We start from the raw sequence: 15442 nt of genomic DNA on the forward strand, positions 1-15442 counted from the left end.
TTTTTATTGAGTAAGACAGGAAGCCACTGAAACATTTTAACCAAGGAATGACATAATCTAACTTTCATTTGAAAGGATCACTCAGGACTTCCCTGGTGGTCCAGTGGCCAAGACTCCAGGCTCCCAATGCTCCAGGCTCCAATCGAACTAGGAGGCCTAGTTGGATTCCTGGTCAGGGAACTATATCCCACATGCCACAACTAAGACTCAGAGAAGCCAGATAAATAAATAAGTAAATATATATATATATGTATTTTTTTTTTTACAAAAGGATCATTCAGGGAAAAAATGGACTAAGACGACAGCGGTGGGGGTGTGTGTGGGGGTGCCAAAGCAGACCTGTGAGGAGGCTACTGCAGTAATCCTGCAGTAATCCTGGCAAAGGATGAAGGGCTGTGTTAGGGTGGCATGGTTGCAGGGGAGGTGATGAGAACTGATCAAATTCTAGATATTCTCTATAGGAAGAGTGGACAGGATTTGCTGACTTTAGGTATTAAAGAAAAAAGAGGCCAAGAAGATACTAAGGTCTTTAGCTTGAGCAACTAGAAGTATAAAGTTGCCCTTTTTTTGGCTGCACCATGTGACTTGTGAGAATCTTAGTTCTCTAACCAGGGATCTAACCCAGGCCCACAGCAGTGAAAGCCCAAGGCTTAACCACTGAACTACCAAAGGAATTCTCATGAAGTTGCCATTTTTTTAACACAATGGACTAGGACAGAAGCGGGTTTGGATGGACCAATTACGGGTTCTGTTTTACCTTTTATGTCAATCCTTGAGATGATTATTATACATCCAAGTGGAAATGCCAAATGTCCATTGTATGTTTGATCTTGGAGTTCAGAGAAAGTCTAAATGCAGGAATATAAAACTGGAAGTTACTGATGTTCAGTTGATATTTAAAGCTCTGATACTAAATAAGATTGCCTACAGAAGAGTGAAGGGAAGGAATAAAAAGATAGAAGACCTGAAGACAAGATGAATTCTGAAGATAAAGGAGATATGGAAGAGAGATCCAGAAGACCTAAAATATGTATAAACTATGATATGAGAGATAGTGAAGAGCCTTTGGGAACTTGTATACTGAAGAAGCTTAATCTACATAGTTCTAGAGCCACTGAGGGACTGACTTAGAGCTCCTGGTTCCCACAGAGGACATGAGCTTTCATATAAAAGGCTTCCCATTGCCTGCATCTCCTCACTCACCTGGGCTTCCCAGGTGGTGCCAGTGGTAAAGAAAACTCCTGCCAGAACAGGAGGCATCAGTCAGGAGGACTCCATCCCTGGATCAGGAAGATGCCCTGGTGGAGGACGTAGCAACCCATGCCAGGATTCTTGCCTGAAGAATCCCATGGAAAGAGGAGCCTGGTTGGCTACAGTCCATAGGGTTGCAAAGAGTCGGACACGACTGAAGTGACCACGCACGCACGCACTCACTAACCTATGCACAAACCTTTTGTCCGTCTCTCTCCACAGCTCAGGATGTCTTCCTTGTTCCAAAAAGAATTCACACCTAATATCCAGAGGCAACTTTGTATACATAGAAAAAGAAATGGGTCTTAGCCAGTGTGGTAGACATTACTAATTTAATTACTAAAGTTTCACCACTATCCAGTTTTTCAAGCATCCAGTTTTCCTCTCCCCTTTGGGCACGCAGATGACATTTTCTAGTCCCCTGTAGCTGTTGTTTAGCCACCAAGTCGTGACTCCTTGCCACCCCATGGACACTAGTCAGCCAGGCTCCTCCATCCATGGGATTTCCCAGGCAAGAATACTGGACTGGATTGCCAGCGCCTGGGTAGGGGTAGGGGGAGATGTTGCTGGTCATGAGTAGATCTATATAGGTGTTGTCACCTTAACATCAGTAACCTATTCCTGAAAAAGCAATCATCCTGAGTAAAAACTCTAACTAGGAGCATCTTTCCCAATATTTAAAATGTGGAAAAATAAAATGTACCACATTTTAACACAAAGCCCCCAAATAATTTCTAAACATAATTAAACACAAAAAGACCTACATATAAATAAGAAACTACTGTATTAAGATGAAAATTTCTTAAAACATCACTTCCTGATCACTGATTATTATGGCTATTCCTTTTGTTGACAAGCCAATCTATACCTTTGTCAAAATACTCACATGACTCTGATATTTTACTAAGTGAATTTCTGATGTAACTTGAAACTTTTCCTGTATGTCATATTTTTATAGGTATTGAGCTTTATGGACATAAACATAAATTTTTCCAGTCTAAATATCAACCCAAAATCTATACACTGAGAGGTATGTACATTCCTGGGCAATGGTCAAGATTCTGAGTCAGACAATAGCATATTAAATAAGTGGAAGATTTCTATAAAATGGTAATGCTGAGTACTCACAAATTTAGTAGTAATGAAGTAGTTTACAACATAGAAAATATTCAAGATATGGTTAGTGAAATAAAAGCAGATTACAAAACAACTGGGCATCATGTGGTCTCATTTGTAAAATACATGTATATATCAAAGTAGACAGGATAGAAAAATCAGACTGAACACATCTGGGAAGTTTTGTGTGTTTTGTTTTTTGGCCGTGCCATGTGAGGCATGTGGGATCTTAGTTCCTCGACCAGGCATCAAACCTGCACCCCTTGTGGTGGAGGCACTAGAAGTGTGGAATCTTAACTACTAGACAGCCAGTAGAAGTCCCTCTGGAAATTTTTATCTTTACAGATTACTTTGGTTATTTCTGGGTTGTGATCTTCAATTTTCTTAGTTTTACTTGTGTATTTTTTCAATAACCATGCATTAATTTTTAAATATAACCTACAACTAGCAGATGAAAAAGAAAGTACTTTCTTAAGACTCTTCCTTTGAACATGAAATAATAGCTCAGGATATTCAAAAGCAGTTCTCTTGCACAGAATGGCTTTTGTTATTTCTACTTGGTCAGTTCCCAAGAGTTGCAAACTTCTTGATTTGGTAACTACATTTATGTGGCTGGAAAAGAACTAAAAGTCACTGAGGCCAAGTCCTATGTATAAGTGATGCTTCCTTTCAGCTCTTCTTGCCAGATGGGTTTATGATGTTTTTGTAACCTGCCCTATTGGCCTCAGGGTCCTCTGAACAGCTATAGAGGCACCTTGCTCCACTTGTCATATTTTGGATTTCTGAAGATTAGAATGAAAATTGCAGGAAATACAGGTGACCTAATTCACTTCCTCGGAGTTCTTATGGGATCAGTTTGACTTAGATATGATGACATGATAATGACTGCTCTCTGGTCATACAGATATCCTCCTCCTAAAAATTCACACAGCGTAATAGCAGAGTAAACTAGTGCCCTTTACCATCCTTTGCTTTGGACATTTGTATACCAGTTTTATCTCCCATATTACATTATCTGTAATTTAAAAATAGAGACTCACTTTTTTAAAGTATTTTGTCTCCCTGTGTTCTAGATTAGGATTTTGCATATTTGCAAATTCTTAATAAATGTCTAATGCCTGACCCAAAGGAATTCATTATAAAAAGTCCAAATGGGAGGGGATACATGTGTGTGTATGGCTGATTCATTTTGCTGTACAGTAGAAACTAACACATTGTAAAGCAACTATATTCCAGTAAAAGTTAATTTAAGATAAATAAATACAATTATCATATGATCTGTCAAAAAAAAAAAAAGAGAGATGTAGGTCTATGCTAACAGGAACCCTTTGCTGCAGAGATGGTATAAAACAGAAATGGAACAATTTGACAGTAAAAAAATGAACATCAGGAAAGTAGCTGTACTAGACATTAAAATGTACCATAAAGTCTCTTTAATTAAAAAAAGTGTGGCAGTAGTTCATAAACAGACAAACCAGTGGAAGAGAACCAAAGGCCTATAAACAGAACCAAGTATATATGGACATTTAGTATATGATAGAGATCACATTTAAAATCACTGGGGCAAAGAAAATTTTTAATAAATGGTGCCAGGAAAACTGTATAGCCCTTTAGAAAATACAAAATTAAATCCATACCCCAAGATTAAACTCCAAATGGATCTGGGTGCTTGATGTAAAAGATGAAACTCTACAATTATTAGAAGATAACACATGTAAATTCTCCTTTAATTCTGAGATCGAGAAAGGCTTTCAAAATCTAGAAGCAATAAAGGAAAATACTGGTAATTTGATTATATAAAAATAAAAACATTCAATGGGGAAAAAAAAAACATAAACAGAGTCAAAAGTGTGTGTTAGTCACTCAGTAGTATCCAACTCTTTGCGACCACATGGACTGTAGCTGGCCAGGCTCTTCTGTCCATGGGATTTCCCAGGCCAGAATACTGGAGTGGGCTGCCATTCCCTTCTCCAGAGGATCTTCCCAACCCAGGGACAGAACCTGGGCTCCCTGCATTGCAGACAGCTTCTTTACCACTGAGCCACCAGGGAAACAAAGTCAAAAGACAACTCTCCAACAGGGAGAAAATATTGAACACTTGCACCATACATCACAGATGAGAAACTAATATTCCTAATGCATAAAGAATTCTTAAACATGTGACAAAGCATCCAAAAAAAAAAAAATCCCAAAACAAACAAACAAAAAAAGCACCATGAAAGTAAACAGGAAAAAGAGATGGACAAGGAAGGTAAACTTCCAAACTCATTCTATGAGGCCACCATCACCCTAATTCCAAAACCTGACAAAGATGCCACAAAAAAAGAAAACTACAGGCCAATATCACTGATGAACATAGATGCAAAAATCCTTAACAAAATTCTAGCAAACAGAATCCAACAACATATTAAAAAAATCATACACCACGATCAAGTGGGCTTTATCCCAGGAATGCAAGGATTCTTTAATATCCGCAAATCAATCAATGTAATACACCACATTAACAAATTGAAAGATAAAAACCATATGATTATCTCAATAGATGCAGAGAAAGCCTTTGACAAAATCCAACACCCATTCATGATTAAAACTCTCCAGAAAGCAGGAATAGAAGGAACATACCTCAACATAATAAAAGCTATATATGACAAACCCACAGCAAGTATCACCCTCAATGGTGAAAAATTGAAAGCATTTCCCCTGAAATCAGGAACAAGACAAGGATGCCCACTCTCACCACTACTATTCAACATAGTCTTGGAAGTTTTGGCCACAGCAATCAGAGCAGAAAAAGAAGTAAAAGGAATCCAGATAGGAAAAGAAGAAGTGAAACTCTCGCTGTTTGCAGATGACATGATCCTCTACATAGAAAACCCTAAAGACTCTTCCAGAAAATTACTAGAGCTAATCAATGAATATAGTAAAGTTGCAGGATATAAAATTAACACACAGAAATCCCTTGCATTCCTATATACTAACAATGAAAAAACAGAGAAATTAAGGAAACAATACCATTCACCATTGCAACAAAAAGAATAAAATACTTAGGAGTATATCTACCTAAAGAAACAAAAGACCTATACATAGAAAACTATAAAACACTGATGAAAGAAATCAAAGAGGACACAAATAGATGGAGAAACATACCATGCTCATGGATTGGAAGAATCAATATTGTCAAAATGGCTATTCTACCCAAAGCAATCTATAGATTCAATGCAATCCTTATCAAGCTACCAACGGTATTTTTCACAGAACTAGAACAAATAATTTCACAATTTGTATGGAAATACAAAAAACCTCGAATAGCCAAAGTAATCTTGAAAAAGAAGAATGGAACTGGAGGAATCAACCTGCCTGACTTCAGACTATACTACAAAGCCACAGTCATCAAGACAGTATGGTACTGACACAAAGACAGAAATATAGATCAATGGAACAGAATAGAAAGCCCAGAGATAAATCCACGAACCTATGGACACCTTATCTTTGACAAAGGAGGCAAGGGTATACAATGGAAAAAAGACAACCTCTTTAACAAGTGGTGCTGGGAAAGCTGGTCAACCACTTGTAAAAGAATGAAACTAGAACACTTTCTAACACCATACACAAAAATAAACTCAAAATGGATTAAAGATCTAAATGTAAGACCAGAAACTATAAAACTCCTAGAGGAGAACATAGGCAAAACACTCTCCGACATAAACCACAGCAAGATCCTCTATGACCCACCTCCCAGAATATTGGAAATAAAAGCAAAACTAAACAAATGGGACCTAATGAAACTTAAAAGCTTTTGCACAACAAAGGAAACTATAAGTAAGGTGAAAAGACAACCCTCAGATTGGGAGAAAATAATAGCAAATGAAGAAACAGACAAAGGATTAATCTCAAAAATATACAAGCAACTCTTGAAGCTCAATTCCAGAAAAATAAATGACCCAATCAAAAAATGGGCCAAAGAACTAAACAGACATTTCTCCAAAGAAGACATACAGATGGCTAACAAACACATGAAAAGATGCTCAACATCACTCATTATCAGAGAAATGCAAATCAAAACCACAATGAGGTACCATTACACGCCAGTCAGGATGGCTGCTATCCAAAAGTCTACAAGCAATAAATGCTGGAGAGGGTGTGGAGAAAAGGGAACCCTCTTACACTGTTGGTGGGTATGCAAACTAGTACAGCCGCTATGGAGAACAGTGTGGAGATTTCTTAAAAAACTGGAAATAGAACTGCCATATGACCCAGCAATCCCACTTCTGGGCATACACACTGAGGAAACCAGATCTGAGAGAGACACGTGCACCCCAATGTTCACGCAGCACTGTTTATAATAGCCAGGACATGGAAGCAACCTAGATGCCCATCAGCAGATGAATGGATAAGGAAGCTGTGGTACATATATACCATGGAATATTACTCAGCCATTAAAAAGAATTCATTTGAACCAGTTCTAATGAGATGGATGAAACTGGAGCCCATTATACAGAGTGAAGTAAGCCAGAAAGATAAAGAACATTACAGCATACTAACACATATATATGGAATTTAGAAAGATGGTAACGACAACCCTTTATGCAAAACAGAAAAAGAGACACAGAAGTACAGAACAGACTTTTGAACTCTGTGGGAGAAGGTGAGGGTGGGATGTTTTGAAAGAACAGCATGTATATTATCTATGGTGAAACAGGTCACCAGCCCAGGTGGGATGCATGAGACAAGTGCTCGGGCCTGGTGCACTGGGAAGACCCAGAGGAATCAGGTGGAGAGGGTGGTGGGAGGGGGGATCGGGATGGGGAATACGTGTAAATCTATTGTTGATTCATGTCAATGTATGACAAAACCCACTGAAAAAATAAATTAATTAATTAATTAATTAAAAAAATAATTATTAAAAAAATAGAAAAAGAGATGGACAATTCACAAAAATCAAAACCATGAGATACCGCTTCACACTCATTAGGATGGGTATTATTAAGAAAAGAAAAAGCAGAAAGAAACAAGCACTGCCAAGGATGTAGAGATATCAGAACCCTTGTGCACTGCCAGTGGGAATGTATTAATAAAACAGTGCAGCTCTTTTAGAAAATGGTATGGTGATTCCTCAAAATAATAAACATACTATGTGATCCAGCAATTCAACTTCAGGATATATATCCAAAAGAAGGAAAAGCAGTGACCTGAACAGATAATTGTAAACCCATGTTCACAGCAGCATTATTCACAAAAGTGAAAAGATGTTAGTAACCTAAGTGCTCACGGATAGATAAACCAATAAACATAATGTGGTATATATGTACAATGTAAATGCACTTAATGTTACTGAACAGCAGAATTAAAATGCAAATTTTATTTTATGTATATTAAACCATAAAACCCCCAACAAACTGAGATTGGTTGGTTACCTACAATGGGTGACTGGGAACAGAGTGGAAAGAATGGGAGAATGGAATTAGGGGAAGGAATGATGGAGGAATAACTGAGTAGACCTTTTGATCTAATTCTGACTTTCACAATATGTTAAAGTTTCACATACTCAAAAACTAATTAAAATCAACCAAGATGTCTGATGTGTGTTTGGGAACCCCAAATAAAATACATACAGTATCAAATGAACCTAGGTATATTACAAATGAGTAATGTTACTGTTGCAGGAAGGGGGACCCCTTCCAGGGCCCGAAACTGGGCTCTTGTCTAACACTCGGAAATGAATTGTCCGAGGAGACACATGTGCTGATAAAGCAAGAGATTTTATTGGGAAAGGGCACCTGGGTGGAGAGCAGGAGGGTAAGGGAACCCAGGAAAACTGCTCTGCCGCCTGGCTCGCAGTCTTGGGTTTTATGGTGATGGGATTAGTTTCCGGCTAGTCTTTGGTCAATCATTCTAATTCAGAATCTTTCCTGGTGGCGCACCCATCACTCAGCCAAGATGGATGCTAGCGAGAGGGATTCTGGGAAGTGGACAGACACCGGTGTCTCCTTTTGACCTTTGCCGAACTCTTCTGGTTGGTGGTGGCTTATTAGTTCCGTATTCCTTATCAGGATCTCCTGTCATAAAACAACTCATGCAAATGGTTACTATGGTGCCTGGCCAGGGTGGGCGGTTTCAATCAGTGTGCTTCCCCTAACATTACCATATAGAAAGGTATAGGGAAAACTATTTTTATTTATTTTTTGGGTTGGGTACTGTGTTTCGGGAGATTTCCCTGGTAGCTCAGTGGTAAAGAAGCTATCTGCCAATGCAGGAGAGACGGGTTCAATTCCTGAGTCAGGAAGATCCCCTGGAGAAGGAAATGGCAACCCACTCCAGTATTCTTGCATGGGAAATACCATGGACAGAGAAGCCTGCTGGGTTATAGTCCGTGGGGTTTCAAACAGCTGGACAAGACTTAGTGAATAAACAACAACTATATTTTTACTATGGACTGTAAGACTAAGTACAAAAAGTACTATATGAGGTTTGGGCATATGGATTAGCAATTCTTAAACTACTTTCTACTTAAGACTGAGCAAATAAATATATGTGGTTAATGAGAGCCAAGTTTTTTTTACTATCAGAGAAAGGAATTTCAGAAAAGGAAATGGAGAAGGCTAAAAGAAGTGCTGTGGTACTGAACTGGAGAGATCATATAAAATCATGGATTATCTATATAAGTATACATAAAGACAAATATAGATATGTGAGTACAGATGCATGTATTTCATATCTGAGACAGTCAAGAAGCAAGGGCATCCCATTTGCAATGAGTACATCTAATCCCGGTTTCTAAGTATAATTTTCGCATAAAAGGAGCCAGAGATCCCTCAGAAATTTGCTGATTTCAGGACTGGGGCTGGGAAAGTACAGTAGCAACCTGGAACATCTTGTGGTGCAGGAAAATAAGGAAATGCTAAAAATAAATACATCAAGCGGACACAGTGAAAGGATACAGAAGCCAATCCAAAGGATTTCCCAGTGGTCAAATTTGGGATAATTCAGCAATAAAATAGTGATAGTGAAGAAGGAATTCATAGGGCCTGGACTCCATCTCAGGCCTGTCTGTGCTGATCGTGCGCGGCCACCTCTCCAGTGGACTCTGAACTTTGTGCTTAGCGCCTGTGGGAATGACAATGGAAGGATAAGACCCCCCTCTGGGCAGGGGAATCTTGAAGAACAGACACTAATCACCCCTGCCTCCGGACACTATCTATCAGAATGTAAGCACAGGCTTATCAGTTATTAACTATTTGGAATGTAACTGCGGGCTTATTGATTATTGACTGTTTGAACACATAACACGTGAATGATGGGGTTATTGTAGTTGTATTTACCCTTCCTTTGTTTATGTAAGTCTCAAGGGAATTGGGGTAGTGGGTTTGGACACATGGGGTATAAAAGATTTTCACAAATGCTGGTCGGGGCCCTTGGCTAAGAGGAGACTCTGCCTTGGGCCCGCCAGTGTAATAAACTGCACTCCACTATCTGCATTGTCCTTCTGAGTGAGTCTGTTTCCCAGAAAGCGTGGCTATAACATTTGGTGCATGGGCCGGGAAACTCTTCACTTTGAGGAGACAGGTCTCATTTGAGGCCACCCCGAGGCTTTGTGGCTTGAATCTCCTAGAGGGGGGAAGGCGCCTCGCCCCTCTGGAAGAATTCAGCCTTTCAAAGCCTGGTTTCTTCGCTTTGGCAGGTAGTGGACGGCAGCAGGGGAACTGAGCGCTCAGGTGAGGAGAAGCCCACCCAGCAGGGTGGAAGAGGGGGCCTGATCACCCCCCTGGGAGGGACCAGAAGGAGCGGGGACCCACAGGAGCCTGGAGTAGGCAGGTGGTGATTGCTTGGTATACAGGTCGACGAGCGTGCTAGGGTTTAGGAAGGAAATTTGTGAAGGACATTTAGGAGGTGTGTCCACGCCGTCTCAGGGAAAATTATTACCAAGCGATCGCCAAGGGATTTTTAGGATAAGAAACTGGTCCTAGTATGCTCGTATTCTGCCCTCCCCCAGGAGGTGTCCCGTCTGCTGTGAAATTCTTGACCCCCCCCCCCCCGGAATTGTTAGGCTAGAAGGAGGGGGAAACAGAAGTGAGTATGAATTGGCTTTTCCGGAGATGGCCTGGGACATGAGATATTTAACCCATCTGTGTTTTCATCCGCACCTGATTAAGCCCACCAAGGCAGAATGGACTTTAAGGGAGAAACAGTCTTGGACCATGTGATGTTCTGGTTCAGCTGTGCTGACCAGCAGGTGAAGACACGCTGATCCCCCTTCTCCCTCTGGGATATGGCAGGTAAGGCTCTTCTCACCCCAATTAGGAAGGAGGCAGAATGGGAATTTAAGTGTTACTGAGTGGAAATATCAGAAGTACATAGGGTACTGAGAACTTCGTAGACAGAACGAAAAGGAAATGTAGAAGAAGGTCCGAGAAGGTAAGCAAGACGGGGTGAAGTGAATCTAAGGCAACTGTATTGGAGTGAAAATTTTAAAGAAGGGATTAAGAGGAGACTATGGGGTGAAGATGAAGCCTAACTGCTTCCACATACTCTGTGAGGTCGAATGGCCCCCTATGGGAGCAGGATGGCCACCAGAGAACACCGTGAACTTAAAAATAGTGGAAGCAATCTACACAGTAGTCACAGGAGAGCCAGGACACCTGGATCAATATCCATCTATTGACTCATGCATGGCTAGTGTTAGCTTGAGACCCTCCTACTTGGACAAGGTTCTGTATCCAGAAGGGAAAGGGAAAAATATTAATGGCACAAAAATTGACTGATGATAAAAAAGGAAATTCTACAGGATTTGGATGGGGATGACCTGACCCCTCCCCCATGCTGGATAATGACGCGCCTGCCTCCCAGTGCTTCACCAGGACTGGAGGCCTCCTTAATGCCCGATCCAGGGCCAGGTGAAGTTTCTGCAACAGCCGCTGCTCCTCCGCCAGCTTTCCCGGAGTTCGTAGAGCCGCCATTTGGGCAGGCTCCGATCCCGGTGACAGAAGCCTCTGGCCAACACTTCCAGGATCCCGCTCCACCCGAACCACCGAAGCTATACCCGTCTCTCCTGGTGAGTACCGACAAGAGGGGGAGGGAGACGTTGGAATTAAGCAGAATGAATTCACTGGAAGAATGAATGCCCTAAGGCAAGGAAGGAAGAGGAAGCTCCCGCAGTTGTGGGGCTTGCTGACCTGGAAATTAACTAGGGCTGCCAGGGCTCAGAGATATCAGGTCCCTGAGAGCCCATGGTAACCGTAAAAGTGGGGGACCAAAACATTGACTTCATGGTGGATACAGGAGCAGAACTGTCGGTAGTAACAAAACCTGTGGCACCACTGTCCAAAAAGACTACCGCTGTAACTGGGGTATCGGGAGGAGAGATGATTAAATCGTTTTGCCAGCCCAGAAAATGTCAGATGCGGGGGGGGGGGGGGGGGGGGCACCAAGTGATTCATGAATTCCTCTACATTCCTGAGTGCCCAGTACCCCTGTTGGGAAGAGACTTGCTCTCCAAACTAGGAGCACAAGTGACTTTCTCCCCTGAGGAGAGGCCCACCTTCTGGACGGACTCTATGACTTATTTGCCCTCTCTCTCAATACCAACCCAAGATGAGTGGAGGTTGCATGAGCCTCTGAAGGCAGAACCGGGTGGGCCAGAAGAGCATGAGGGAGTTAACTCAATTATTCCCTGAGGTCTGGGTGGAAGACAACAGCCCCTCCCCCCAGGCTGGCTAAACACACGCCCCAGTGATAATGGAACTCAAACCAGGCAGCATCCCGGTTAGAGGGCGCCGGTACCCGCTATGGATGGAGGCCTGAACCGGCATATTGCCCTACATCAATAGATTGAAACAAGCAGGCATTCTAGTAGAGTGCCAGTCGGCTTGGAATACACCAGTCCTGCCAGTCAAAAGGGAAGGAGGACAGGACTGTAGGCCTGTACAAGATCTCAGGCTAGTCAACCAGGCTACTGTGACTTTACACCCCACTGTTCCAAACCCCTATACCTTGCTTAGCCTCCTCCCACCGAGGACTAAAGTTTACACTTGCCTAGATCTCAAGGATGCCTTCTGCATATGCCTCGCCCCAGCGTCACAGCCCATCTTTGCCTTTGAATGGGAAGATCCAGTGGGGAGCACCAAACAACAGCTCATCTGGACTCCCCCACAAGGGTTTAAAAACTTCCCAGCCATCTTTGGGGAAGCCTTGGCTTCTGATCTGGACTCATTCCATCCGGAAGAGTATGGATGTCAGCTCCTACAATAGGGGGATGACCTGCTGCTGGCTGCCTGAGACCAAGGAAAAATGCTGGAAAGGGACAAATGCACTGCTCCAGCTGTTGATGAAAGCAGATTACCGGGTGTCGAAGAAGAAGGCACAGATCTACAAAGAGGAGGTAAGGTATCTGGGGTTTGTTTTAAAGAAGGACTCAAGGTTCCAGACTCTAATTGGGTCCTATATACTGATGGCACTCGTCTGATAAAACAGGGACAACAGCTCTGGGGTATTCCAAAGTGGAAGGGGCCATCAAGACTGAAAAGAGAGGGTGGGAATTGCCAAGTGGCAAATTATTGGTACCGGAGGAGCTGGCACACACTCTGGTAAGCCAGACACACCAAGCGACCCACCTAGGCCATGCTGACTGCTCACAGGTTAATGCTGCCTCTTGGATATTCAGACAAAAACCTCCGGGTATTCAACTGAAAGGCACACTGCCCCTTGAACACCTGGGAGTGGACTTGACTGAAATGAAACCTCACCGACACTACCGTTACCTGCTGGTCATGGTATGTGCATTCTTGAGATGGGTAAAAGCTTTTCCTACCTGGACTGAAAGAGAATCAGAAGTATCCCGGTGCCTGATTAGGGAAATGGTTCCTAGATTTAGATTTCCTACCAGCATTGGATCAGGCAATGGCCCGGCTTTTGTAGCTGATTTAGTATAACAAGTAAGCAAAACTTTAAACTGCACACTGCATATAGGCCCAGAGTTCTGAGATGGTGGAATGAACCAACTGGACACTTAAAGGGACTCTCCAAGTGGATCAGAGAGACTGACTGCTCCTGAGTGGACTTGCTTCCAATGGCTCTGCTCAGACTCAGGATGACCCCACAGTCCCAAGGCTATTCTCCATACGAAATTGTGTATGGGAGGCCTCCTCCCATAATAAAACAGGTGTCAACAAATTTGCCTCAGGTAAGGGGGGATAGGATTTCACAGCAGATGGAACTGGGTAAGGTAATAAATCGGGTAACTAAGTTTGTACAAGAAAGGGTGCCGTTCCCCCTTGGGGAACAGATTCATGAGTTTACACTTGGTGACCAAGTATGGGTCAAAGATTAGAAACATGATTTGCTAGCCTTTTGGTGAAAGGGCCCTTATGTTATTCTAACTACCCCTACTGCAGTTAAAGTTGCAGGTATTGTCCCTTGATCCATCACACCAGAGCGAAGAAGGCATACCACGCTGACCCGGAGGATGCCAAGTGGACCACCCAGAAGGACCCCACCGACCCACGGGGAACCAAGATCATTCTGAAGAGGAAGAAGAGAAGGAGATCCCGGACGAGCCCTCTACAGGATGGAGCTGGGTAAACGACTCCTGCTGCTCGGCCTCTTCAACGCAATCCTGAACCTGACCAGTGTTCCTGCACAGGACAACGTCTTCATCTCGTGGGCACATTCTTACGCGAACTTCCACAACTCCTCCAACTGTTGGGTATGTGGGGCCATGCCCCTGTCAGTAATGGACGGACTCCTCTTGTGGGTATCGCCACTCCGTTATGGGGACTTTATACCACTGTGTTCCTTCTTAGAGCAACAGAAAGGAACTTTTCTCTCTCTCACCAACCATAACCTTTCTTTGCTCTCCTGGTGTAAGAGGAAGCCATCAATGGGCCAGGGACATAGGGTTACATTTAACATGAACACCAGCCTTATGGAGATAACAAAGGCTTATACCTCATATATGAAAATTAAAGAGGAAAAGGGCTCCCTTAACAAAAGGGGGACAGGCCTCCCGGTACCTTGAGCAATACTACCAGGTCTGGGATGAATATTTCTGGATGACTCCTGAGAAAGGACAGTTGATTACCCCTGCTACTATTTGCTGGGAACAAAAAGAACAGAAACTTGTATTTGGAGACCACCCCCTAGACCCAAAAGAATTAAAATATATGGGTTATTTGCCCCCTGAACAATGTAAACAAATCTTGGAAGTTACCTATCACCCCAATCAGTCTGTTCAGTGGCCCGGTTCCGACTGGAAATATAATCCTGGAATCCGCTGGGTAGCCCCCAATGGGACCCAGTGGCTCTGTGGGCTTAACTTACGGCCATGGTTACCAGTTGGCTGGGTGGGGCGTTGCACATTAGGATTTGCTTTCGCCCATGGCAGTATTAAGCCTAGCCTATACCAGCCTCCAGTAAACCTGCCTTATCTGCATGCAAGATGGACACGATCTGTGTTCCAATGGTATGACTATCTTGCTGCCTTGTTTATACCCTCTGTAGGGACAACGGATATCATGGTTAAGGTAGAGGCCTTAACTAATTTCATTAAACAGGCCCTCTTAGACAGTACTAAAGCCACTCAAGCTTTGAACGAAGAACAGATTCAGATGAGGAAGGCAGTAATTCAAAATAGGATGGCATTAGACATACTCACAGCAGCCCAAGGAGGGACTTTGGCGAATGGTGTGTACATCCCTGACCTGTCTGAAGATGTATCTGCTGCCTTGGAGGATATGCAAAATCAAGTGAAAGCCATGTCTAATGAATTGTTGTTATAGTAATCTTGATCATACTGCTTTGTGGACCCTGCTTCCTACAATGCCTTGTGAATTTTGTAACCCAGAGGTTGATAGCATTCTCTCATGTGGGTGGCAGGAGGGCTAAGGTACAATATATCTCAATAAATGATGCTCATTATGGAAACTAAGAGCATCAAGAGGGGGGAATGAAGAAGGAATTCATAGGGCCTGGACTCCATCTCAGGCCTGTCTGTGCTGATCGTGCGCGGCCACCTCTCCAGTGGACTCTGAACTCTGTGCTTAGCGCCTGTGTGTGGGAATGACAATGGAAGGATAAGACCCCG

The 15442-nt window shown here is 42.8% G+C and overlaps 1 protein-coding gene across 3 annotated transcripts in view; it reads right to left on the reverse strand.

The window, feature by feature from the left end:
* Positions 1 to 15442, reverse strand: part of ZNF565 (zinc finger protein 565) — a 36298-nt gene that overhangs the window by 16941 nt on the left and 3915 nt on the right. Inside the window, exon 1 of one of the 3 annotated variants that reach the window (XM_043893234.1) lies at positions 1451 to 1527. The exons of 1 other annotated variant lie outside the window; for it this stretch is intronic. The gene's annotated coding sequence lies outside the window, so the exon portion shown is untranslated. Of the gene's footprint in view, positions 1 to 757; positions 834 to 1450; positions 1528 to 15442 lie in introns of those variants that run through there. One more of the 3 variants, XM_043893235.1, reaches the window with a different exon arrangement.

The sequence above is a fragment of the Cervus elaphus genome, chromosome 4 (assembly GCF_910594005.1).
Source record: "Cervus elaphus chromosome 4, mCerEla1.1, whole genome shotgun sequence".
Taxonomy (NCBI): domain Eukaryota; kingdom Metazoa; phylum Chordata; class Mammalia; order Artiodactyla; family Cervidae; genus Cervus; species Cervus elaphus.